Source organism: Camellia sinensis, chromosome 5, assembly GCF_055761805.1.
Source record: "Camellia sinensis isolate YWXY chromosome 5, ASM5576180v1, whole genome shotgun sequence".
Classification (NCBI taxonomy): domain Eukaryota; kingdom Viridiplantae; phylum Streptophyta; class Magnoliopsida; order Ericales; family Theaceae; genus Camellia; species Camellia sinensis.
Window position 1 is genome coordinate 194,931,734 of NC_138965.1, and position 27,345 is coordinate 194,959,078.

General features: G+C 38.0%; 1 long non-coding RNA gene and 1 pseudogene across 1 annotated transcript; one reads left to right on the forward strand and one right to left on the reverse strand.

Annotated features, from left to right (window-relative positions):
• Positions 1–11,817: 11,817 nt before the first annotated feature.
• Positions 11,818–20,962, reverse strand: LOC114261697 (uncharacterized). Its single transcript, XR_003629044.2, has 3 exons — positions 20,592–20,962; positions 19,028–19,111; positions 11,818–12,109 (listed from the first exon to the last, which is right to left on the reverse strand). It is a non-coding gene; the product is annotated as an uncharacterized LOC114261697 (long non-coding RNA).
• A 2,819-nt stretch (positions 20,963–23,781) lies between these two features.
• Positions 23,782–26,558, forward strand: LOC114261693 (uncharacterized; annotated as a pseudogene).
• Positions 26,559–27,345: the final 787 nt, after the last annotated feature.

Consider the following 27,345-nt stretch of genomic DNA (forward strand, 5'->3'; position numbering starts at 1 on the left):
TTTTTTTAAAACACTCAAAAAAAAAAAAATACAAAAAAGGCAATTCTCATATCCAGCCTAAATGTTTAATTACAGTCGGCACACTCAACCTCTTCAACGGTGTGTTAAATGTTTTGTTAGCTTTTGTAACGCCCTCAAAATAATAACAATAACCCATCAGATAAGGCATGCATTTACATATAAACTAACCACATTCTTACATTCATTAGAGTTCCGTTACATAAGTATTACATGTTAACCTCATAACAAAATGCCCTACGGGCTTACAGCTTTCCAAGTTAACACTTGGTTACAACAAAGAGTTCTAACTCGTTTACACATTAAGCCCTTGGCTTGAAATTACATGTAATACATCAAAGTAAAACGACAAAACTATGCCCGCCACAAGCCTCCCAGCTATGTCCTTGGAGGTGGCATGCTTCCTGTACCTGAAAATGATATTCCCATATAGGGTGAGCCACAGCCCAGTAGAAATACACTAAACCAACCATGGACAATGACTAAAACATTAGCAATTGATAGTTGGTCAACACTGATTCAATCACATAATTTACATATTTATGTCAACGACTTACAAGTCCCAATTACTTTTCATTTTCCCTTTATCAACAGATAAGCATTCTAGCTCTATCATCATTTCCACAGATATGTATAAAAACTATATCTCACATTCAGATAAGCATAAAAGCTATATCCACATTCTCAACAGATATGTATATTAACAATATCCACAGATAAGCATACAAGCTGTATCCACACTCTACAACAGATATGTATATCAACAATATCCACAGATAAGCATACAAGCTGTATCCACACTTCACTTCACAAAGATAAGCATATGAGCTCTATCTTCACTTCTCTAGACAAGCATATGAGCTCTGTCTACGGAGTACATCCCCTATCTCCTCCAAATACCTATCCGGTTTAGAGGTACATCCCCTATCTTCCCCTAAACCGCGGAGTACATCCCCTATCTCCTCCTCTACACATAACGTATATAAACACATTGGTTCTATATACAATCACACAATACACACAATTAATGTATTCTATCAACCGTCAAGTTCCATGACACATTCCATTGATTAGTTTCCGTTTACCTAATCATCATGCATTGTCTACAACAATCTCGACTATCCTCCACCGATAGCCCAAAGCAGTTATTTCTAAAACAGAAAATAAACGCACAAATGGATATTCAATCAACATTTCATTTCCTCATTTCTCACCAATTAATTATCCCAATTAATTAAATAATGTAATTAGGCCATTTTCCATAATTACCATTTCAACCCTTAGGTTCCATTTTCATCAATGATCCAACAATCATTCCATTTTCTCTATGCCAAACCTGCATCTAGGTTTATTATGAATAAAACCCCAACTTTTGTAAAATTACACAAAAGCCCAAAACCTTTACAAGATTTCCAAACCAAGCCCAACATCTCAAAATACCAAAATTTAAAGACAAAACCCATAGAGAGGAGTAGGTTATCCCTACCTCAAATTCGGAGTCCCAAAGGAGAAAACGACAAAACCCAACGTGCTCCAAAACCCGAGATTTTCAGATTAAAATGAAGCCCTCGACGATCAACAACTTTTTTGTAAAGGCCAAAGGTGAGTAAATCACTCCTACTAGATCAAAACCTAGAGAGAAGGTAGAGTCTAGAGTGAGAGGCTCAACAATGGTGATTTTGGAAAAGTAAGAGAGAGAAGGGAAAGTGAAAAAGTGATTTGGAAAGTCACAACTTCGGGACTTTAACCCAGGTCTCCGCTCGAGCGCAAAACACCCCGCTCGAGCGTACACTCACAGACTTCCGCTCGAGCGGCCAACCTCCCGCTCGAGCGCAGGATGCACTCGCCCAGCACTTTTGCAGAACCAGGCCTCCGCTCGAGCTCCCAACCCTACGCTCGAGCTCACAACACTGCACAACAAGATACTGGATGGACGTAATCTACGCTCGAGCGCCAACACCTCCGCTCGAGCGTACAGGCCAAAAATCTGGGCAACTAGTTTTGGTTTCTAAACTCAACCAACCTGAAACCAACCCGCCCAACACATCCTATAACTCAAATACAAAGTAAGAAAGGATGTAAACAAGATAATAAACAACTACCAACATCCACGGACACATGTCCGGATCACTATACAACAAGGGTAAACCCCGGGATCGCTATAACCTCCCCCCCTTAAAGAATTTCGTCCCCGAAATTAAGCACAAGTTTTCAAAACGAGTTTTCCTCCATTTTAAACAATGTTACTCTAGAACATTCAACAATTCGACCCATTGCCGGTCACCCCCTCCATTTAACAAGAGGCATCTCACAATATGTAAACAGCATATGTATTTTCAACATGCATCAACATTATGCATTATCCTTCCAATTTCAACAATATATTCAACATATATAATGTTACATTCAACTTCCATATGAGGCAAGTTCCAAAACATACTACCAATAATCAAAACATTCTCAATGTTTCACAACTCAAGACATATATAAAAGCTCTTAAGTTCAACAAAATGTAAAATTCAAATACAAGATTACATATCAATAAACAAGTCCGGATATTTCTCACGGACTTCCAACTCACGTTCCCAAGTGGCTTCCTCCACTCCGTGATGTTTCCACGAGACTTTCACCAAAGGAATGGTCTTGCCACGCAGGACCTGATCCCGCCTATCCAAGACCCGAACCGGTCTCTCCTCATACGAGGCATCCTCACCTACCTCTAAATCAGTCCAATCCAACACATGTGATGGATCTGGTTCATACTTCCGAAGCATACTCACATGAAACACATCATGCACTCCGGACAACTGCGGCGGTAAGGCTAACCGATAAGCAACCTCACCAATCCTCTCAAGGATCTCAAAAGGACCAATAAACCGAGGGGATAACTTCCCACTCTTCCCAAACCTCATCAGGCCTCGCCTAGGTGATATTTTCAGAAAGACATGATCACCTACCTCAAACGCCAAAGGTCTCCTCCTACGGTCGGCATAACTCTTTTGTCGACTCTGGGCTGTAACAAGCCTCTTACGGATAAGCTCAACTTTCTCCGTCGTCTCCCTAACCAACTCCGGACCCAACAAAGGTGCATCGCCCACCTCGGCCCAACAAACTGGAGACCTACACGGTCGGCCATACAAGGCCTCAAACGGTGCCATACCGATGCTAGACTGAAAACTGTTGTTGTAGGCAAACTCTACCAATGGCAAGTGCCTCTCCCACGTCCCACTGAAATCCAGGACACAACCCCGAAGCATATCCTCGAGGATCTGAATAGTACGCTCGGACTGCCCGTCAGTCTGAGGATGATAAGCCGTACTAAAGGTCAACTTAGTGCCCAAGGCACTCTGCAAACTCTGCCACAACCTAGCAGTAAAACGAGGATCTCTATCTGAGACGATCGTCACTGGGACCCCGTGCAATCTCACTACGTCCCGAATATACAGGTCGGCAAGATGATCTACCGAATCCCTCACGCGCATAGGAATAAAGTGCGCCGACTTAGTCAACCGGTCTACAACCACCCAAATAGCATCACTACCCCGCTGAGTCCTCGGAAGACCTACAACGAAGTCCATAGTGACATGCTCCCACTTCCACTCGGCAATAGGCAAGGGTTGCAACAAACCTGCTGGCCTCTGATGCTCGGCCTTCACTTGCTGGCAAGTAAGGCATTTCGATACGAAGACAGCCACATCTTTCTTCATACCCCGCCACCAAAACTGGCGACCCAAATCCTGATACATCTTAGTACCTCCCGGATGCACCGCAAGGCGCGAATGGTGAAACTCTCGGAGTACTTCCTCTCGGCAAGACTCCGGTACAAACAAACGGTTTCGGTATCTCACACTCAGGTCGGGATACACCGTCAAACCCTTCTCAACTTTCCCACTGGAGATCTTCTCTCGGAGGGATTCTACCTCAAGGTCACCTCTCTGTGCCTCTAACACTCTAATCACAAGTGTAGGCTGCGCAACAACAGAAAACAAGGCCGCAGCCTTAACAGATTCGCCCAGTAGCAAATCAAACTCGCCAAGTGCTCCCAACATCTCCCATTCCCGGATGGCTATACAAGCTACATCACTAATGGATTTCCTACTAAGGGCATCGGCCACAACATTGGCCTTTCCCGGATGATAATGCAACTCAAAATCATAATCCTCGATGAACTCCATCCATCTCCTCTGCCTCAGATTCAAGTCTCTCTGTGTAAACAGATACTTCAAACTCTTGTGATCCGAGAATACCTCGAACCTCTCACCATAAAGGTAGTGCCTCCAGATTTTCAAGGCAAAGATCACTGCTGCTAACTCTAGGTCGTGTGTGGGGTAATTCTTCTCGTGTATTTTCAACTGACGTGAGCCATAAGCTACCGCTTTTCCCTCTTGCATCAACACACAACCCAAACCCTCTCGTGAGGCATCACAATATACAGCATAACCCAACCCTCTCTCCGGAATAATCAACACCGGAGCGGTGGTCAACCTAATTTTCAACTCTTGGAACGACTTTTCACAAGTCTCACTCCACACAAACTTGACTCCTTTCTGAGTCAGCCTAGTCAACGGTGACGCTAACCTGGAGAAATCTTTCACAAACCGACGGTAATACCCAGCCAATCCCAGAAAACTGCGGATCTCAAACACACTCTTAGGCTGTGCCCAATCTTGCACTGCCTCAACCTTGGATGTATCAACAGACACCCCTTCCCCGGATACCACGTGGCCTAAGAATTTGACTTCCCCCAGCCAGAATTCACACTTCCCAAACTTGGCATACAGCCTATAGGCTCTAAGTAACTCAAGCACCACTCTCAAGTGTTCCTCGTGCTCCTCCTTAGATGACGAATAGATAAGGATATCGTCCACAAAAACAACCACAAAGCGGTCTAAGAACTCCCGGAAAATCCGGTTCATCAAGTCCATAAAGACTGCCGGTGCATTGGTAAGCCCAAATGGCATCACCAGAAACTCATAATGGCCATACCGCGTACGGAATGCCGTCTTAGGAACATCTTCCTCCCTGACCCTCAACTGATGGTAACCCGATCTCAAGTCTATCTTAGAGAAACAACGGGAACCCTTCAACTGGTCAAACAAATCATCTATACGGGGCATAGGATACTTATTCTTAACCGTAGCCCGATTCAACTTTCGGTAGTCTATACACAATCTCAAGGCACCATCTTTCTTTTTAACAAAGAGGGCCGGTGCTCCCCACGGTGAAACACTAGGGCGAACAAAGCCCTTATCTAGCAATTCCTGGAGCTGAACTTTCAACTCAACCAACTCTGCTGGAGCAAAACGGTAAGGTGCCATAGAAATCGGCGCCGTACCAGGCACTAAATCAATAGAGAACTCTATCTCTCGGTGAGGTGGCAAACTAACAAGATCTTCGGGAAAAACATCCGAATACTCACAAACCACCCTCGGTAATACATGCTGGGTCTCACCACGCTCACCACTCTCAAAGCTAGCAAGTAGACTACTAAGCTCACTTCGCCCTCGCGAATCATACCCCGGTGGCAAAACACTACCAACCCGGTCTCCCAAGAAATGGAACCACTCCCCGCTCAAGGTACACAATGTAACCCTCTGGCGGTAGCAATCAATAACAGCCCGGTATGACGATAACCAGTCCATACCCAAAATAACATCAAAACCCTTCATGGGCATGACAACAAACGGAAAAGGAAGCCTATAGTCGGCGACCTCTATATCACATCCTCTAACACCCTGTTTCAGAATCAACTCACCGCCCAAAGGCGATACCACACAAATAGGAGATGCTAACTGTGCTAACTCCAATTCCAAAACAGATGCAAATGCAGCAGATACAAAAGAATGAGATGCACCCGTGTCTATCAACACATTAGCAACTGAGTTGCAAAACAGAAAAGTACCTCTCACTACTGATGGAGCTGGTACTAAATCCTGCGCGGTAACAGCATACACGCGCCCCGTAGGCCCCTGGTCTACCTGCTCACCTCTCGGAGCAAAAGACTGCTGCACAGACTGGGATGACGAAGCTCCCGGATTGGCCCTCGAGGCCTGCACAGACTGAGCTGGCTGAAAACCCTGCGTCTGTCTAGAACCAGACGCTCCCGAAGTGGCACTCAACTGTGGGCAAAACCTCTTCATGTGCCCAGGTTGTCCACACTGATAACAAGTCAAGAGCTGCCCCCTGCCCAAACTCTGACTCTGCGGTCTAGCTGAAGAAGAAGCAGCTTTCTGACCTCCACCCTTCTGCGGGCAAACAGATACCTTGTGACCCAGCTGGCCACACTTGTAACAAGTGAATTCTCCCAGACTGCCTCTCCCCGAGCCTACACTAGGCACTGGAAAGGTCGATCTAGCAACACCACCCTGTGACTGCTGAGGGTTAGAACCCCTCTGTCTCCTGCCATCACTCTGACTATCCTGGCTCCTCTTGGAGCCTCTCTGCCCCTCATCCTCCTCCTGCATCATAAGCTCCATATGAGCTGCAGCATCCACCAGGTGTCTATACTCCCGGATATAGGACCCACCAACTCTCAACTTGAGGCCCCGCCTCAACTTCCGCTCAAACTCATAGCAACGGCGTTCCTCAGACGCCACCAGTTCAGGTGCAAACCTAGACAGACTGGTAAAAGTAGCCTCAAACTCGGCCACTGACAAGCCCTGCTGATTAAGCCGGCTAAACTGATCCCTCAGCTTCTCCCTAGCTACTGCAGACAAAAACCTCTCCTGGAAAGCATTTATAAACGCCTCCCAAGTACTGCCAACACGAGCTTTCTCGTACTTCCACCATTGACCCGCATCTCCCTTCAGTTGGAAGGATGCCAAGGTCACTTTCAGTGCTCCGTCCTCGATGCCAAGCATCTCAAACGTCTTCGTTGTCTGTTCGAGCCATTCATCTGCCTTAAGCGGCTCCTTAGGATCCCCAATAAACTCGTCCGGATTACACCGAAAGAACTCCCTCTTCAAGAAGGAAGGCCCTGCCTCAACTGCCTGATTCTCAGCTCTAAGAATACCTAAAGCTCCTGCTATCTCTCTGGCCAAGGCACCCATAGCCTGCTGACCTACTGGCTCGGCCACATTGGCCTGCCCAACTCCCTCCTGCACTGCCGGAATCTCACCCTGTAACGGTACTTCCTGCCTCGCAGGTCTACCACGCCTAGCACCTCTTCCTCGTCCTGACATCCTAATAAAGGTAACACAGAACGTTAGCACATTCATAGGTGTGCCGAAACTAAACACTCACGTCCTAATGCATGGACAAGTGTATTTCACTCCACATAAGCACATAAACACATAAGCACTTACGAATTTCATTTCCGGATAATGATAGTCCCAAGACGTTACTAGAGTTCCGGTTAGAAACAGCATTGATCAAGTGCTTTTCCAACAAGACTCCCAGAAACTCAAGGATCCAATCAACATCCTAGAAATTAAATCCCATACCCACATAGTCACATAAGCATGTTATCAAATAAGCACATAGGATATGGTACTACATCTAAGTCTCTATCAAGCGAGACAAACCCATTGTGATCTTAATCACTTCCCACGTACCCAAAGTATTCGAACCCGGTACGCTCTGATACCAAGTTGTAACGCCCTCAAAATAATAACAATAACCCATCAGATAAGGCATGCATTTACATATAAACTAACCACATTCTTACATTCATTAGAGTTCCGTTACATAAGTATTACATGTTAACCTCATAACAAAATGCCCTACGGGCTTACAGCTTTCCAAGTTAACACTTGGTTACAACAAAGAGTTCTAACTCGTTTACACATTAAGCCCTTGGCTTGAAATTACATGTAATACATCAAAGTAAAACGACAAAACTATGCCCGCCACAAGCCTCCCAGCTATGTCCTTGGAGGTGGCATGCTTCCTGTACCTGAAAATGATATTCCCATATAGGGTGAGCCACAGCCCAGTAGAAATACACTAAACCAACCATGGACAATGACTAAAACATTAGCAATTGATAGTTGGTCAACACTGATTCAATCACATAATTTACATATTTATGTCAACGACTTACAAGTCCCAATTACTTTTCATTTTCCCTTTATCAACAGATAAGCATTCTAGCTCTATCATCATTTCCACAGATATGTATAAAAACTATATCTCACATTCAGATAAGCATAAAAGCTATATCCACATTCTCAACAGATATGTATATTAACAATATCCACAGATAAGCATACAAGCTGTATCCACACTCTACAACAGATATGTATATCAACAATATCCACAGATAAGCATACAAGCTGTATCCACACTTCACTTCACAAAGATAAGCATATGAGCTCTATCTTCACTTCTCTAGACAAGCATATGAGCTCTGTCTACGGAGTACATCCCCTATCTCCTCCAAATACCTATCCGGTTTAGAGGTACATCCCCTATCTTCCCCTAAACCGCGGAGTACATCCCCTATCTCCTCCTCTACACATAACGTATATAAACACATTGGTTCTATATACAATCACACAATACACACAATTAATGTATTCTATCAACCGTCAAGTTCCATGACACATTCCATTGATTAGTTTCCGTTTACCTAATCATCATGCATTGTCTACAACAATCTCGACTATCCTCCACCGATAGCCCAAAGCAGTTATTTCTAAAACAGAAAATAAACGCACAAATGGATATTCAATCAACATTTCATTTCCTCATTTCTCACCAATTAATTATCCCAATTAATTAAATAATGTAATTAGGCCATTTTCCATAATTACCATTTCAACCCTTAGGTTCCATTTTCATCAATGATCCAACAATCATTCCATTTTCTCTATGCCAAACCTGCATCTAGGTTTATTATGAATAAAACCCCAACTTTTGTAAAATTACACAAAAGCCCAAAACCTTTACAAGATTTCCAAACCAAGCCCAACATCTCAAAATACCAAAATTTAAAGACAAAACCCATAGAGAGGAGTAGGTTATCCCTACCTCAAATTCGGAGTCCCAAAGGAGAAAACGACAAAACCCAACGTGCTCCAAAACCCGAGATTTTCAGATTAAAATGAAGCCCTCGACGATCAACAACTTTTTTGTAAAGGCCAAAGGTGAGTAAATCACTCCTACTAGATCAAAACCTAGAGAGAAGGTAGAGTCTAGAGTGAGAGGCTCAACAATGGTGATTTTGGAAAAGTAAGAGAGAGAAGGGAAAGTGAAAAAGTGATTTGGAAAGTCACAACTTCGGGACTTTAACCCAGGTCTCCGCTCGAGCGCAAAACACCCCGCTCGAGCGTACACTCACAGACTTCCGCTCGAGCGGCCAACCTCCCGCTCGAGCGCAGGATGCACTCGCCCAGCACTTTTGCAGAACCAGGCCTCCGCTCGAGCTCCCAACCCTACGCTCGAGCTCACAACACTGCACAACAAGATACTGGATGGACGTAATCTACGCTCGAGCGCCAACACCTCCGCTCGAGCGTACAGGCCAAAAATCTGGGCAACTAGTTTTGGTTTCTAAACTCAACCAACCTGAAACCAACCCGCCCAACACATCCTATAACTCAAATACAAAGTAAGAAAGGATGTAAACAAGATAATAAACAACTACCAACATCCACGGACACATGTCCGGATCACTATACAACAAGGGTAAACCCCGGGATCGCTATAGCTTTTTGGTTAAAGTATGTATTGATTGAACTGATGCAGTTATCATGGTTTTATATATATATATATATAGAGAGAGAGAGAGAGAGAGAGAGCAGTGCCTAAACCTATACTCCCTCCATCCCAAAATATTAGTCCCTTATTTCATTTTTCATTGTCCCAAAATATTAATCCCTCTTCAAAAATCAAGTACAAAAATAATATAAATTTCTTATTTTGTCATTCTTTTAAATTAATAAACAATATAAAAGTACAATTATGACATTGATATTCCAAAAAATGTACTATCAAAAGGGTAATTTTGGAAAATCAACTTTTTTCAAATGCAATAATTGTATTACCAAAAAAAGTTAGATTCCCCAAAATAGACCATTATTTTGGGACAGAGGGAGTATTTGAATTTACTTTACATTTAACACATATTTTAATTAAATTATTGAATTATAAATTAACATATACTAATATACAAAATTAAATTTTACTTTTACCAGTTAATACAAATGTTATCATAACCTCAAAAAGTTAGCCGAATGATAAAGATTTGAGAATAAAATTTAAGAATTTGAATTCGAATCACCTCAAAAGTTATTGGAGATTTGTTCGATCGTTAACTTCATGATCATAAAATTAGTCAAGAGCGCTGCAAACTAATTGAGACACCCAATCAAAAAAAAAAAAAAAAAAAACATGATAAACACAGAAAAACTTAACTATCCCATTCATAATGCTCTAACATCCCCTTAAAAAAAATTGATAGAAATTCCTACTAAACTTTTCTCCTGAGTTGGTTTGGGCAAAATTACCTATCACATATTAACCTCACTTTTTTTTTTTGTAAAAGAACTGTTTATTTTGGGGCACCCGGCCAGCAGTTCAAATTTATTATTTTTTAGATTTTTTTTTAATTTTTTTATCCACAAGAACAACAATAATTTGAAAGACTACATTATTATCATCCATTTGTCTCTCTGTCTACTGCCGTCATTGGTCACCAGTGACTTTTCCGGCAATTTTCTAGTCAGTAGGCGACAATTAATAGTAATGTGTGAGAATAAATAGCGAAAGTTGAGATAAAAAAAGTAAAAATGAACCAAAAAAAGAAGAAGAAGTTATTTAAAACAATTTATGGCGTTTATTACTAAAAAAAAATTGATGGTTTGTTTTAAAAAAGAGAATAACTTGTCTGCAGTCTACATTGTAGACTGAATACTACTATTTGGACTTGTAAGACCTACGACGGAGTCTTATCTCGATAATTTAAATTGTTCATTTTTAGATTACAACGTATAGATCATTCATTAAAAAAAACAGGTTGGTTTCATAGCCGTAGCCACGTCAAAAAATAAAAAAACACTACCAAAAGAAAAGCATTCACACTCAATAGAAATTGAGATCTCTTTGACTATTCCCAAACATTTTTCCCCCCATTTTTGTTAGTATGTCAATTTTCATTTTTTACAATTTGGGGATAGCTCATTTTCATACTTTTTCATATTTCATTTTTTAGGTTCCACTCTACACCCACAATAATAATTTAAATTGTTCATCTCGTAATCTCAATCATTAGATGAGTTATGTAAAAAATTAGTTTCGTCGGATATCATTAAATACTTAAATAAATTGCATCTTTTTATTTTTTTTTAAATGGACAATAATTCACTACAAGAAAATGCACTTTTGGCGACTAAAGTTTTAGTCGCCAAAAGTAAGGTTTTTAGTCACTGAAGCCTTTTCCCAACTAAATATTTTAGTCGCTAGATTTGTCGCGAGAAAACGGTCGGGGAAGGTTTTGGCGACTAAAAAAAATTTAGTCGCCAAAAGTCCTATAAATGGCTACTAATGTTTTTGTAGGGAAAAGTACGAGGTATTGGCGACTAAATATTTTTTAGTAGCCAAAAGTCATAAATTGGCGACTAAATATTTAGTCACAAAAAGTTTTCAAATAAAATTAATTTTCATTTTCAGTGACTAAAACTTTTAGTCGCCCAAAGTATTATTTATTATTAGCTACTAAATATTTAGTCGCTAAAAAATCTTTGGTTTGTTTTTGACTACTAAACATTTAGTCACCAAAAACTTTATTTAGAGTTTTTTTTTATTATTATTATTAATTTCTGCACAACCTGTATTTATTTCATGCAACCTGCACCCTGTATATAAACAAAATAATACATATGTCTATTTCTATTTCACTTTCAACCATCCAAAAATTTGGTCTTGTAACTTCAAATTCTATACAAACCAAATATAATCCAACCCAAAATAATAATTCCATACAAACAGATAATCATACAAAAATGATGTCCTCCGTATACAAAAAAAAAAATCACTAGTAATCTATACCACCAGAAAATAACTTCATCTTTGTTGGATCAACAACTATTGCAGTAATTGGTAGTGGAAAAACTCGAGTTTGTAAAAGTCTTCCAGTAACAAGGTCCCATACCTACAATACGAAAATAAGTCATTTCGAGAAACAAAAATACTCATACTTGGAAGATATTATTATGAAACATTTAACATAATTAAGGAACCTTGCATGTGCCATAGAGGGAGCTTGATAAAAAAATTGAACTTGAGCCACTTGATGCAATTAATAGGACCGTTATAGAGGATGAAAGCTCTAACGAAAAATTTAGTTTTAAAGCCACAGTCCAATAATATATACGAATTAAGCTAATGGCCCACAACGACAACTATTCAGTAATTTTTTATATTGTGATCAATTTAATGTGAAGTACTGATGAGATTAAAAAAAAATGATCTTTGCATGTGGGGCTACAAAAAGAGTTTATTAACCTCCCAAATTCAAGTGATTGTAACTAATGATCGCTATGATAGATGAATTTTAAAAGTAATTACTAATAGTATTATTACTTTTGTCCAGTTAATCATATGCTATTCACAACGGGAAAGAGAATATTATTACAAACCAAAAATAGAGCAAAAATAAAGAATCCAGCTAATAGGTAATCAATGATAAAGAGCTTTTTCTTTGTCAATACTTGGACTGGACTTTTTCATTAATATAATCATGACATTTAGCTAACCAGTTGTTTTAGACCATCACATCATGTTTTGGATGAGAAGAAAGAAGAAAATAAACCAGGACACGAGGGGGAAAAAACAGCAAAAACATGAAACACTTGTTATCGATTTCAACACATTTTTCACAGTTGTCCCCATAATTTTTATAAATATCATTAACACATAATTTTGGATATATTTTCTATTTAAACTGTCTGTTTTTAAAATACCCAAAAAGTAAGGGATACTTGTAAACAGGGAATCATCTCAATTCACCCCCAATTAATCCAGACAGACACTAGAATTAGATATTCGACATGCACTGAGAAAATTGGTAAGCATTAACACAATATTCACATAATGAGAAGATGAAGGGACATATTTTCCCTCATTTATCACTAACATTTATATGATCCTAGCATTCCTTGTGTTGTATTGGCATTTGTAACCATGTAATATTACAAGTTGCATTTTCTCCAGATGCTATAAAATGAAAATAGAATAATCCATGTTCACACATGTGTAGACGCGCCCTGGGAACTCTCTGATATCTGCACTGCGAGGGCGCGGATCTCGTTTTGTTCTGAGCTACTACAGTTCGGACTCAATGTCACGGTTCTGAATCTAATCTTGCAAAGTGCAATGCAAGATTGATAAATCACCAAAGAGTCCAAATCCAGCAAATCATTTTGAAAAGCTGATTTTTATTAAAGAAGTGCCAAACATGGACTGCTTTGCCAGATACAGAGTCGCCACCTAAATATTTTATTTTGGGGGAATTTAGGAAATCTTGATTCGTGCCTAAGGCCACGTGTCTGTCATCACCAAAGTTGCCTCGGCTCAGGAACTTGGGTACGAGAGGGGAAGATCGTGCAATGAGAATCCCCGCTCGCTCGATCAAAGATCGGCCTTTACTAACATGATATTTTGTTTTTGAAAATCCATGTGTTCTTATTCCGGTTATTAACCTAGAATTACTATGTGATGCGCACAACATACAAGTATAGACTAGATCGCCTAAGTTGGAACAAAACATTGCATGTTCGTTTGTGAAAATAATTTGAAGTTTGCTACTCGCAAGTAGGCTAAAACGAGAATTTTGGTGAATTGTTCCAATTCAAGCAATCCAACCTTCACCCACAGGCATTTAGGCAGTTATATCAAATAAACAGTTAGCCTCATGGCAAGCATGCTTTCATGATAACATTAATACACATGCAGTATGCTAAAGCGTAAACACTTACAGTGTACTCAAGGCCAAAACAAAGAACTAGTTAGAAATCATGCATGATCCTAGTTCATGTTAAGATGGCTAATGCAACACATGCAAAATGTAATTAAAATAGGCTCGGCTATTCTAAAATGACATGTGAAATGCAGATTGATAACTTGTTGTTTGAACACGTATTCAGGTAAGTGTATTGAAATACAATGCAGTTAGTATGATGCGCCGAGCTCGGTGCATACAAAACAGATGAATGGATGCACGCATAAGGTATGCTAAACAAAATATGCCCTAAAAGTAACCATCGTAAGCGGTTAAGTAAAAGGGAGAAATAAATGGGGGTTAGAAGACATGCATCACACACACGCACGCTTATTACAATAGTTGGCCCTCTTGATGGAGGGACCGAATAAAGAGCTAACTAGCTAATCTAAGCTAATTAAACTAATTATTATAGAATAAAGCTAATTAACTAATCATAGTTAACTAACTATTATAAAACAATTGAATAGTTAAATGCATTAACTACTTAAGGTACAAACCAAAGCGTAAACTAGCTAAGCAAATTAGCTAAGTAAAACAGTAAAGCAAGGCCCTCAAAGGGAAGAATGCATGCATGCCCGGTCGCCTCGTTCAGAAATCCGTCGCGATGCCCCAACTTGCCTCTGTTTGCAACTGCTCTCAGAAACTTGCACCAAGCTCTAGATAGCTTCTAACTGATGTTGAGGACCTGTAGGAGGGTGGCCGACTAGTTGTTGGTGTGGGAGACCACCTACCGATCACTTTTTGTTGTTGTAGGGTAGAAAAAGTGGTCAGCCAGCTAGTTTTTCTGGCTGGTCGACCAGTTGTTGCTGCATTCCTCCAATTTGCTGCAACAGAGAGCAAGAAAGGGCATGGCAATGTAATTGCAAGATATGTGTGCACAACCACCTTCTCTATCATTTCGTAAGCTCAAGGGAGTATGGTTCTCGACCCTCGGGCCACCAATCGTGCATTTTGATGCATGATGGCCGAGAGGCGAAGTTGCACAATTCAATATGAAATTAATGCACACATATATACTTAAATGCCTAGAACTCTATCATGTATGATCAAGAGCGTCGACGACCGAGAATCGATGCACGTTTCATCACTTCAAGTATGAAACGTCCCTTGTTTCTCGTGTTTGGACTAACACCTATTCCAAACAAAATGCAACACATAACATGGCATGCACAATGCTATGTAACATGGAGCATGCAAAAATGCAATACAACACAAGCATGCAAATATGCAATATGACTTAAGCATGCAAACATGCAATGCAATATGAACAACCTAACAAGGCTAATGGCATGCATGCACAATGCAATGTAATATAAGCATACACAATGCAAAGAACATGGCATATACAATGCGATGAATCAAAATGCAAACAACCTGGCATACTCAATGCAATAAACCACATGGCATACACAATCCTCAATGGAGTTAAACCAAAATGGGCAGACCTCGGTCATGCCCAAATCAGTGGCAAAAACACCAAAACAAAGGCACAAAAGGGCAAGGCATGCATGCACAATGCATTGGCCATTCGACTAGGCCAAAGAGCACAACTCTCAAGAGTGCTCAAGGAGCGATAAACATGGAAGTGTGACAACACTAAATGCACTGAAATGAGGTAAGAAATGATGCCAAATCATTCAAACAAAGCAAGCATAGCATGCAAAGGTCCTTAAAGCATGAGACTGGCAAAGAGCAACACATAGGAGGCATGCAAAACATGGCACAAATGCATGAACCAAATATGGACAGAGCTCAAAGAGGTCTAAACAAAGACCAAAAGGTGCTAAGATGAGGGCTCAAGTGTCTAGGCATGCAAGCATACAAACTAGGCCACAAGCAAGGCAACAATGCATAACACTCAAAGACACTTAAAGAGTGAATGAAGTGGGAACATGACAGTCCTATATGCTCTGAAATGTCATGGTAAATGATGCCAAATCATGTACACAACACAAATGAAGCATGCTATGATACCCAAAGCTTGAAGCTAGCATAGGCATTTGTACTACAACTATGCAAAACATGAAGCATATGGACAAGGCAACCCAAAACAGTCCTAGAACATGTCAAAATGATATTAAAACATGTATGGAAGGAAGCCCAAGCAAGCTAGCATGAAGGGCATAAGGCATAATGCATACAAGGCAAATAAGGTGGATTACACTACACATATTAAGACCAAGCATGGAATGACTTAACCAACAAAAATCAGAGTTATATCATGGCAAAATAATCCCCAAAACACATTGAAATGATAGCTCGCAAGCTTAGGCATGAAGCATACGCAATGACTCATGTTAAGGCATAAAGGGAGAAACCCTCAAACGCATTGAAAGAGTGATAAATGCAAGTGCATGAACATGAAACATGGACTGAAATCACATTTTAAATGATGTTAAATCATTCAAATAGTCCAAGTAATGCATGCTAGTGAACTTGATACACAAAGCTAACAAGCTATAATGCACTACAGCTATATAAAGCATGGCATGCATGACCAAAACAACACAAATCAGAGCTTAAGCATGCTAAAGCATGGACAAAAGGTTCTTAGAGTTAAGCCAAAAGCATGCTAGAATGACATGTTTAAGCATGATGCATGTTAGGCTAATTCATGGAATTGCACTACAAGTGCATGGAACATGCAAAGGCCAACCAAACCAAACCTTAACAGAGGTATGACATGGCACAACATCACCAAAAACATGCTGAGATGGACTCAAATGAAGCTAGAATGGCATGCTACTTCATGAAGCATACAAAGACTAGTTTGTGGAATTTACACTACAAGTGTATTAGGCATGCATGGAGTGACAAAACCAAGTAAAAACAATGGTATGCCACAACAAAACAACCCCAAATACATGCTAAGATATGGCCAACATAAGCTTAACAAACATGCTCACACATGAGGCATTCAAAGCAAGTAAACAAGACACAAGGAGATGTGATGACCCTCTCCTATTTGGGACCTCAAAACACCACTTCCACCACTGAAATTCCTCTGAGTTTCAGTGGTGAGAAGGCCAAAATAAGGTGGTCCCAAAAGCTCAAAAAGAAGGCACAAAAGAAAGGCCAAACAAGGCTTAAGAGGGGGTAGACAACCCCCAACACAAAAGTGACCTTAAACAAAGATGTTAAGCACCAAAATTCAGAACTTTTTGCAGTAGAAAGTTAAGTCGAAAACACCATGCAAATAGGTCTAAAAGCTTAAACAAAAATAAGGATTCAAGGAGTTAAAGGCTCACCCTTGAAGAACACTTTTGAAGCTACAACTCCAGGAAGTTTTTCCAACTCAAACCAAACCAAAAACCTCAAAACCAGCTCCTAAGCACCTCAGCAACAAAAGGATGGTGTTTGAGTGTGTGTTTGTGTACAAAAGTGTGATAAAATGACATTTTAAGGCACAAAAATGAAAGAGATGGAGGATTATAGAGACAAGAGTGTATGTATCTCTCAATCCACTAAAATCTGAACCTGGAGGAGGGAGGGGGAGCCTCCCTCTTATAGAGAACAAAAGCTCAAGCTTCTTAAAGAAGCTAAGGGTTCAAGGCCATTCCTCCATACACGTGTATGGAGGATGGTTTCAGTGTTCTCCAGCTGTGTCAGCTGGCTAAAAATATCTCCAAAAATGTGACAAAAAGCAGTCGACCACTTCAAGTGGTCAGCCGACCACTATAAGTGGTCTCCCAAAAATGAAATTGGTCGGCCATGGTGGGAGAGGGTTAGCAGCATGAAAACAATGTAGTGGTGTAGTGGCCGACCAGAAAAAATGGCCCAAAGACCAAGGAGACCAGTTGTCAGACCAGAAAACTGGCTGGCAGGAAGAAAAGTGGTTTGCGGGGAGAGAAACTGGTCTCCCATCCTTGTACCACCTTCCAAACAAGGAAAACAAGATTTGTACCAAAAACAAACCAAAATGGATGTAAGACGAAAGTCCGGGAGGCAAGGCGCACAGCCAGGAGACCCCAAAACTAGCTAACAAGCACCAAAAGTGGTTTGCGACCACAAAAGTGATCTCCCAAACCACAGTGGCCCTCTAGGCCAAGAAAACAAGGTGTGGTTCAAAAACCACGCCAAACGGAGAACGTTAAGCGGTCCTGAGACAAGGCGCACGACCGAAGGCTCCGAAAATCGGAAACTAGTCTCCAAGCGGAAAAAGTGGTCTACGATCACAAAAAAGTGGTCTACAAGACCTTTCCTTCCCTCAGGCAAGGAAAACGAGGCTTGGTCCACAAATCGAGCCGAAGCATAAAGCGTTCAGAGGTCTGGAGGCAAGGCACTCAGCCGAAACTCCGGAAACTCGAAACGAGCACAACATGCATTATCACCGAGCGCTCAATCGATGACGTCTGAGTCTTAAGGTCGGTCAAAAATGGGGTGTCTACAATATGTTGAGTGGTTTTCCAATTAGAAACATTTGATAATGAATAATCATCTACCACAGAAACCTGAACATGGCTGTGAACTTTCATTGTTGGGTTGGTTACAATCTCAAGTTTGGTATGTTAGTGCAATTTGTTGCAGCTACAGTAATTTATCAACAAAATTCCCAAGGATTTGATAGGTGTTTAAGACTATTGATTTTTACTACAAACAAATAAATTTCATTTAATGGCCTCTAATATTTAGAATAGTAGTATAAAGCTTAAAAGCAATTATACTACTCTACTTCTAGTTGGTTTAATGGATTCATTATAATATTTTGTCAAAGAACACATTTATTACATAGTCTGAATTTTCATTCTATGTATTGTCCCTGTTCTCAAACTAAAATTATATATAGTTTAAAGGCCTATTTTTTGATGTATGTTTCAAATTTTAAATAGAGTGATTGATTGGACTAGAGATAAGGATATCTAAAATAAGGATATCTGAAATATGTGGACTAGAGATAAGGATATCTGAAATATTTGCATCGCCTCTGATGAAAGATGTGCCAGTCAAATCCAAATCCAAGTATCCAAATGCACCCAAGACATTCAACAAACAGTGGCCTAATACAAAAAGAAGTTCTAAAAGAAGCGCTAAGAACTAGAAACATAACAAAAAAATAAATTAATGAACCTTATCAGCTGCTAGTTGATTGCCAAAAGCATTGATTAAGTCAGAGAACTCAGAGAATGAGAGCTTCCCATCTCCATCATAGTCCTGTATAAACCATAGGGCTCAATTCAATTCAATTAAATCCATTAAAAAGCATAGCTCCCAAAATCTTGTATATTATCAAATATTAATTTTGTATTTCTCCCATCATGTATTGTTTATAATCCTGCTTCATAAGATATGTTTTCAAGCTGAAATGATTGAAGTAGAAACATATATGGAAAAAAAGATCTTGACAATTAGAAATTATGTACGCAAGAGTATTTTCTTTTACTTGACAAGGTATTTATAAATTTGTTCATCCAACACGATAACATAATAGTATAACTGAGATTTAAGTTTATAATATGACATTTTAACCCATTCCATGGATTAATGGAATGCAAACAGAACTCAATGTTTTATAAATACCTCAGTTTTTCACCATAAAGGAACAGAAAATAAAAAGAACATGTAACTGAATTCAATAACTATAACATGTTACTACGTAGTACGTATTTTAGCCACTAATTTTAATATTTAGCTTTCTCAAAATTTCACAACAAAGTTCTCCAAACTTGCCTCCCATTCACCAATAAATATCTTCTCCCACATCACAAAATCAAAAATCATCTCATCAACCTCCAAATCTTGTTAGACCATCATTAAACACCTAATTCCTCTTAATTCTGAAGTAATCAGCCACACCACATCAGGTTATTTATCAACCAAAATTCGATAAAGCCTCTGTACTTGCTACCTTCCCAAACTCCTTGCATTCCCACAGAAGTTTTCCTTCCTCTGATAAACCCCTACTACCCTATGTAGAGGGTCCAAAATGATTAGGAACAATACAATGAGCATGTAATACTGGAGAGATGAAATTATAGACGATCAGCTGAGATGAAGAAATTAGTTGTTGGGTGAAATATAAGGCAGACAGGACAAGAAAGAGAAAAAATGGCAGAGTTTCCCTTTAACCAATCCCGTTATCAGCTTTTATCGTTGTGTATTGAGTTATTCTTTCGCTCTCAGCTTTTATCACTATGTATCAAGCTATTCTTTCACTCTCAGCTACATTACCTTCACAATTATGAAGTGGAGGCCTCTGAATAATCTCGCATTTTTGTCTTGTCAAATTTTCTATGAAATAGCAAAAGAGAGAAATACTCTGTGGAATATGACTCTTCAAACCCAGAATGCATAATACCAATGCCTGACTAGATTACAATTATCATTTGACATCACCCAAGACATTCCAAACCTATTGAAGAAGTGTCACATAATAATTAGAAAGAAAACACTTGGTGACCATGTTCCAATTGTTTCTGATAAATTTGTCACTTGAGAATAGATTCAAACACTTGGTGGGCAAAAAATTTAACAATCCACATATCAAACAAACAATCACCTAAACCAATGGTCCAAATTCAGAGTTTATCATCACGACCCATTTCAGAGTTTGTCCACACAATCCACATATCAAACACATTCAATACACAACAAAAACACACAGAGAAAGTTAAAAATCGAAATAGGTACTCACTAGAACAGCCTTATGGGCAGAGACGGGAATGGGGTTAGACGCGGGTTTACCGGAATCGTCATCGGAAGCGACTAAAACGATGTTGGAGAAGCAACGAGTAGAGCGATGGTGGTAATCATCGAAGGGAGTCCAGAATCTAAAGAAGGAGACTTTGGAGTTGAGATCTTCGATCTTGGCTTGGAGTTGTTCTGGATCTTGGCTCCGAATCGGTGTTCATGAACTCATCATGTATCTGAGGTAACGGTGACCAAAAGGAGTAGGAATCGATGCTCCGGTTCCCGGCGACCGCGAGAGAAGGGAGAGGAGCATCGGAGAGATAAAGAGACGCTGAAGAGAGAGACAGACAGAGGCGCTGGTAAAATTTTGGAAACCAAATATATATAGATATTACACCATTAGCGACTAAAAGCCAATTACTTTTATAAATCCCTCAAATTTAAATTAGAAATGTCTCCCTCCAATTTTTTATTTTTTGGCAACTAAACTAATTTTTGGTTGCTGAAAATATGTTTTGGCGACTAAACTTTTGGTCACGAAATATAGTTTTTTTTTTAAATTTTACATTTGGCGACTAAATATTTTAGTAGCCAATACCTAATATACGATGAGTAAGCTAATTTTTGGTCGCTGAAAATATGTTTTGACGACTACACTTTTGGTCGCCAAAGATAAAAAATAAATTTTTAATTTTACATTCGGCGACTAAATATTTTAGTAGTCAAAACTCAATATACGACGACTAAATTTTTTTTTTATCGCCAATTCTAGTATTTTTAGCGACTAAATTATTTTTTAGTCACCAATAATCAATATATCCTGACTAAAAAAATTTAGTAGCTAAATATTATACTTTTGGCGACCAAAAAAGAGTTTTAGTCGCCAATTCCAAAACTTTTGGCGACTAAATTTGTTTTAATCGCCAAAGGTGTATTTTGTTGTAGTGATTGTGAGTTAAACTTAAACTTTTTATTTTATAAAATAAAAGACAATTTGTTTATGTATTCATCGATATCCAATGAAATTGATTTTTTGCACAAACGGTCTTCATTGTGAGATTTACAAGATGAACAATTTAGATTACTATTGTAGATTTAGGATTGAGCTCCAAAAATAAAATATGAAAAAGTATAAAGGATATGAGTATGGAGGAGAAGCATTTCTCATGTAAAAACTTTAGGACTTGTCCAGAAAGCATTGGGTAAATAATCTCATCAGTAAATAAAATTGAACATAGGGTAAAAAACAAGTTTGAGCTGTACAATATAATAACATTAGCCAACTTTAATAATGTAATGCTTATATAAATATTTATAAATTTAATGAGTATTAAGTATTTATCTATTTAAATTTTTTGAACTAAGAGTCACTTAGATGTTTACCTAACACTAATTATGGCTAAATAGGTTTAGACTTTTCATCAATTAACTCATAAAAATACTATAAATATTACATAAATATATATATACAATTACATAATAAGTACATAAAAGGAATGTAATTGAGAGGTCACGCTTCCAAATTGTTTAGAGGATTGTTTTGGAAAGTTGGTTAAAATTTTTTTTTTTTTTTTTTTTTTTACTTTTAAATATATATATATATATATATAAGAGTAGAGAAATATGTGACTCAAAATAGATTAAAAGTTAACTTTTAACTTTTAGACAAATACCCAAATTAAGCCTGAGTCATTGAGGCGTTTATTGCACGCTACACACTCTTTGTTGCAATAGGGTACAACATCTTTTTTAATCCTTACAATTGTTTTACATAGGGATGTTCGTGGATTGAGTTTTGACGGTTTGGTTTGCAATTTGGATCTGTCTGCATGTTTATGGTTTAGAAAAAATTGAACTTACAATAGTTCACATGCGGATTGCGATTTGTGCGAATAGGGTTTACGAATGTGCAGATAGTTTGCGGATTGAGTTTTTCCTTCAAAATTTTATTTTTGAGCTTTTTTTACCCCATTTTTTAAATATTATTTTTGGGCCTTTTCTCTCCATTTTTTAAATATTATTTTGGGCCATAAAATCACATAGTTCTTATCATGAAATCATTATTTTCCAAATGATTTATCCCAACTAAATTACAGCCTATCTATCCAATTTACTTCTCGAAGGAAATAGACCATAAGTACAGGTTAGGATCAGTCAATTGAGTTACATTCACTATGCAAAAAATGTATAAGGTAAACAATGTATACATATGCGGGCAGATGAGTGTAGATGTGGATAAAACCCATGACTCGCAAAACAGAAAAAAAATCCTAACCCGCATCCGACCCTAACAACTATACGAAATAACCTAAATAGGTGCGGACGATTTGGGTTGGGCAGTTTTCGTGGGTCGAATAACCCTATGTCTAGCCCTAGTTTTACATGTGTTATTTTAGTATATCTTTTTTATTTTATTTTATTTGGATCATATCATCTCTTTATCATGTTATACATCTTTTCATAAAAAATCAAAAATATATTTATTTAGATCATTCTAAACAATATTTTAATTGTTTAAGAGATTAACATGTCTTAATTACTTTTTTTTTTTTATTATTATTATCTATAAACCCTAATTAAACTTTTACTCTTCCTTTATTTTTAGGGGAAAATGGAGAAATTATTATTCAGGGGTGATTTTCAAAAATTATTGCACACCAGTAAAAAAAAATTATAATTATAATTATTAATATTTATCATTTCTTCGTAAATAATTTTTTTGATTACAGGTAACTTTTTCAAAAAAAAAAAAATTTAAAAATTACTAACATTTTACTATGTAGATAAATATACATATAGTTATTGGACTTTATAGACCAACAATTAGGGAATGACTCTTCTCCATATCACTGTGAAGCCTACGATAATTTAAATTGTTCATCTCGTAAGTCCAATAGTAAAGATGAGTTATGCAAAAAAATAATTTCATCGAATGTCAATAAAAACATGAACAAAGAATTTTTTTTAAAAATAAAAAATAAACAGCGGCTATGAGTTTAAATTTAGGAAAAATTAGTCTAAGATCCCTCTCTCATTTTTAGTAATGAAAGAGATCCACGATATTATTTTATGATGTCTAAGGTTTCTTAATTCTACACCCATATATCATAGAGAAATTTGACTCCCTCAAATCAAATCAGTCCGTAAAGAAGGAGCTGCGAGAAAGGATGAGGCGGTGAAGACGGTGATCATACCACACGATCCAAGCCATTCCCAAGGAGTACACTAGCCGCAAAGTCTCCGCTATAGACAGACTCCAAGGCTGAATCCCTGTCGTCATGTTAGCCCAAGACAACGGCGGCCATACCACCATCCCCACCAGCAGGTCGGCCTCCAGAAAACACCTCGTTACCAACGAGAGGACGTAGATTCAGGCCATCCTCAACTCTATTCAACTCCCCTTCTTCTGCTCCACCACTTTCCCTCTCCAGATCCACGCTGGTTTTAGTTCCTTCATTCTCCTCGAATCTAGCACTGTTCTCCCCATCAAGATTCATAGGGATGAGGAGAGTAGGAAGATTTTGAATATGGTGTTTGTTTGGGCTGATGAGGGATCGGAGTTGAAGGTTAATGTGCCCATTGTTTTCCAAGCAGAAGATGTTTGTCCTAGTCTCAAGAAATGAGGTACTTTAAATAGGATAAGGACCACTTTAAAATATCTATGCCCAGCTGAACACATCACCTCCAAAAATGAGGTAGACGTAAGCAATCTAGACATTGAAGATAAGGTGTTTTCTTGACGGGATTGTCTTTCACTTTTGTGCATAACGATCGCTGCTTCTGCTTCGTGTATTGGATTGAATTTTTCTGGTTTGGACTAGAAACCAAAGAAATTCTTTGGTTTGAACTGAATTTGCTCTGGGTTGGTCCAGAAAAATTCTCTGGTTTGAACTGAATTTTCTCTGGGTTGGTCCAAAGAAATTCTCTAGTTTGAACTAAATTTTCTCTGGGTTGGTCCAAAGAAATTCTCTAGTTTGAACTGAATTTTCTTTGGTTTGGATTGAAATTTCTCTAGATTGATTTGAGAGATCTTAGACATTATGAAAATATTAAATATCATTTATGCTATAAAATCTTAATACCAAAGATCCTGAAAAAAAATCCCCTTAAATTTGAACTGTTAATTTTATAAAACAAAATATAATTTATTTATCTAATCATCGGTATTTGATGAAACTAATTTTTTACATAGATGGTCTTTATATTAACATTTACAAGTTGAACGGTTTGAATCATTATTATGAATCCAAAGTGAAGCTTACAAATGAAATACAAAGACGTATAAAAGATAATAGTATAGAGAACAATCTATATAGTTTCATTATTTTATTGATGTATAATATCACATGTTAATAATAATATGATATTATCGTAGTGAAATTTTACCACTCTTTTTATATCTTTTACCAATTTATATATATATGTATATATATATGATTGGTATTTGAATATTACAAGTCACATTATTTTGTTCTAATTTTTTAAAAATTCAGTTTTTATTTTTCATACTTTTTTATTTTTAGTGAATTTTTTTAATATTTTAAACAATTTTTTTTTTTTGTTTTTTAAATGTACCTAACTTAGATATACTTAAAAAGTAAAATATTTGTAAAAAAATATTTAAAAATTTTAATAAATACACAAGAATATAAAAAGGTATTGACTTTATATATATATATATATATTTGGTATTTGGTAAAATTTTTAAAGATTTTTTTTTTCACAAATATTATACTTTTTAATTGTATTTATATTAAGTGTTTTTAAAAAATAAAAAATTATATTAAAAAAATTCACTAAAAATAAAAAATTAGAAATCAAATAGGGAAATTTTTTTTAAGGTCCCTGATATTAAGACTTTATAGTATAAAGGACATCAAATATTTCCATGATGTCTAAGGTCCCTCAACAGGACCCAGAGAAATTTCAGTAATCTAAAGCCCTGTCTCGCAGTAGAATACCAAAACTAGCTCTCGGGTATTCTTCAAATCTACAAGGTTTGTACCTTCTTGTCAATGCATTGATCTATTCCAATTATTTCCATCATTGTGTTCTTGAATCTTGATTGCTTATGTATATACCCGTATGTTGAAAACAAGACGAAGTGGAGGATTTCCATAAGCTAATGCTAGAATCAACATCAGGGATTCACCGATCCAACAAACAAAAGTTCCGATCAATGTCCGGCAGCCCAAATTGTGTCACAGATGTTTGTTTCAGCTCTGACAGCCTGAACGACTCATGGGCCATGGCATCATCAGCATCGGCTTCGGTGTTGGTCTGTTCCTCACCGGAGCCATTGTCAAAGAAGAGCAGAGCTCAGGACCATAAAATTTCTCTGACTTCGCAAATTTCTCTGGCTTTATTAACTACAATTAAACCCGTGTCTAACAAACCTACAAACCCACAAATTTCTCTGGTCCAAAACCACAGAAATTCTCTCCAAACTAGACAAACCAGGGAAATTCTCTGGATTGAAACTAGAGAAATTCAAACACAAGATTCTAAATTCCAAACCCCAGAAAAAATCACAAAAACTCAGAGAAATTCACTGATAAATTCCTAGAGAAAATCACAAAAACTCAAAGAAATTCACTGATCAATTCCCAGAGAAAATCACAAAAATCCAGAGAAATTCAATTTTCTCTGGGTGTTCAAATTTCTCTGAATTGAAATTTTTTGTGGGTGTTCATTCAATTTTCTCTGGGTTTTTTTTTTTTTTTTGGTGCCACAGAGTATTACAGAGCTACATGATGGATCAACTCTATTTGTCACCGTTGCGAAGTATTTATCACCAGCACTTCATGACATAGATCAGGTTGGCATAACGCCTGATGTACAGTGCACAACCGAAATGCTCAACTCACCACAAAAGGGTAAGAGCATGGCCTCACTTTTGGAAGCAGATTCATGTATCATGGTAGCAGAGCATAAGTTGGACATTCAGGAGTCCAAAGGTGCTGCCTCTTAAAAGCCATTTGACTTTGTACTGCAGTTTTTCGGTTTGAGACCACGGTTCGTAGGTTAATGGCTTCTACGAGAGAAGAAGCATGTGGAGGGCATTGAGTCGGTCAGAATCGGAGTCTGAAGTGAGTTGGAGCTCGGCGAGGTGGAAGAGTTCTGGAGGCGGTGGTTGTGGGTAAGAATGTCGGTGGGTTTGGGGTGGTGATGGGTCAAATTCTGACGGCGGTGGTGGTGGTGGTGGGTGAGAGTGGTGTGAGATGCGTGAGTTTGGGAGTGGGAATCTCCACTGGGTAAAGCTTTGGGAAGTGTTAGAAGATGAGGAGGACTCAGAGTCGAGTTGTTGGGGATGGCGGTGGATCAGATGATGAAGATAGTATAAAGGACTAAAATTTCTCTGATATATGTTTAGGGACCTTAGACATCAAAAAATAATTTTGTGGATCTCTTCCATTACGAAAAGTGGGAAAGGGTCCCTAGACCGATTTTCCCAATCAAATAAGGTGAATATTATTTTTTTTATTACCCTTTTTTCTCTCTACAGGAAAATAAAATAAAATATATATAGACAGTATATAAATAAAAATAAGAAATTAATTATGAATTCGTAATACAAAACTCTCATTTACACAAGTATAATTAGGGGTTGTTTGGGGTGTCTTAAATAAGTGTACTTTTTGTCTTTTTAGACTAAAAAATTGAAGAAGAAAATATGGATGTTTGAGTTAACTTTTTGACTTTTTTATAGAAAAATGTGTAATAAAAAATTATAAAAATTGATTTATAGAAAAAAATTT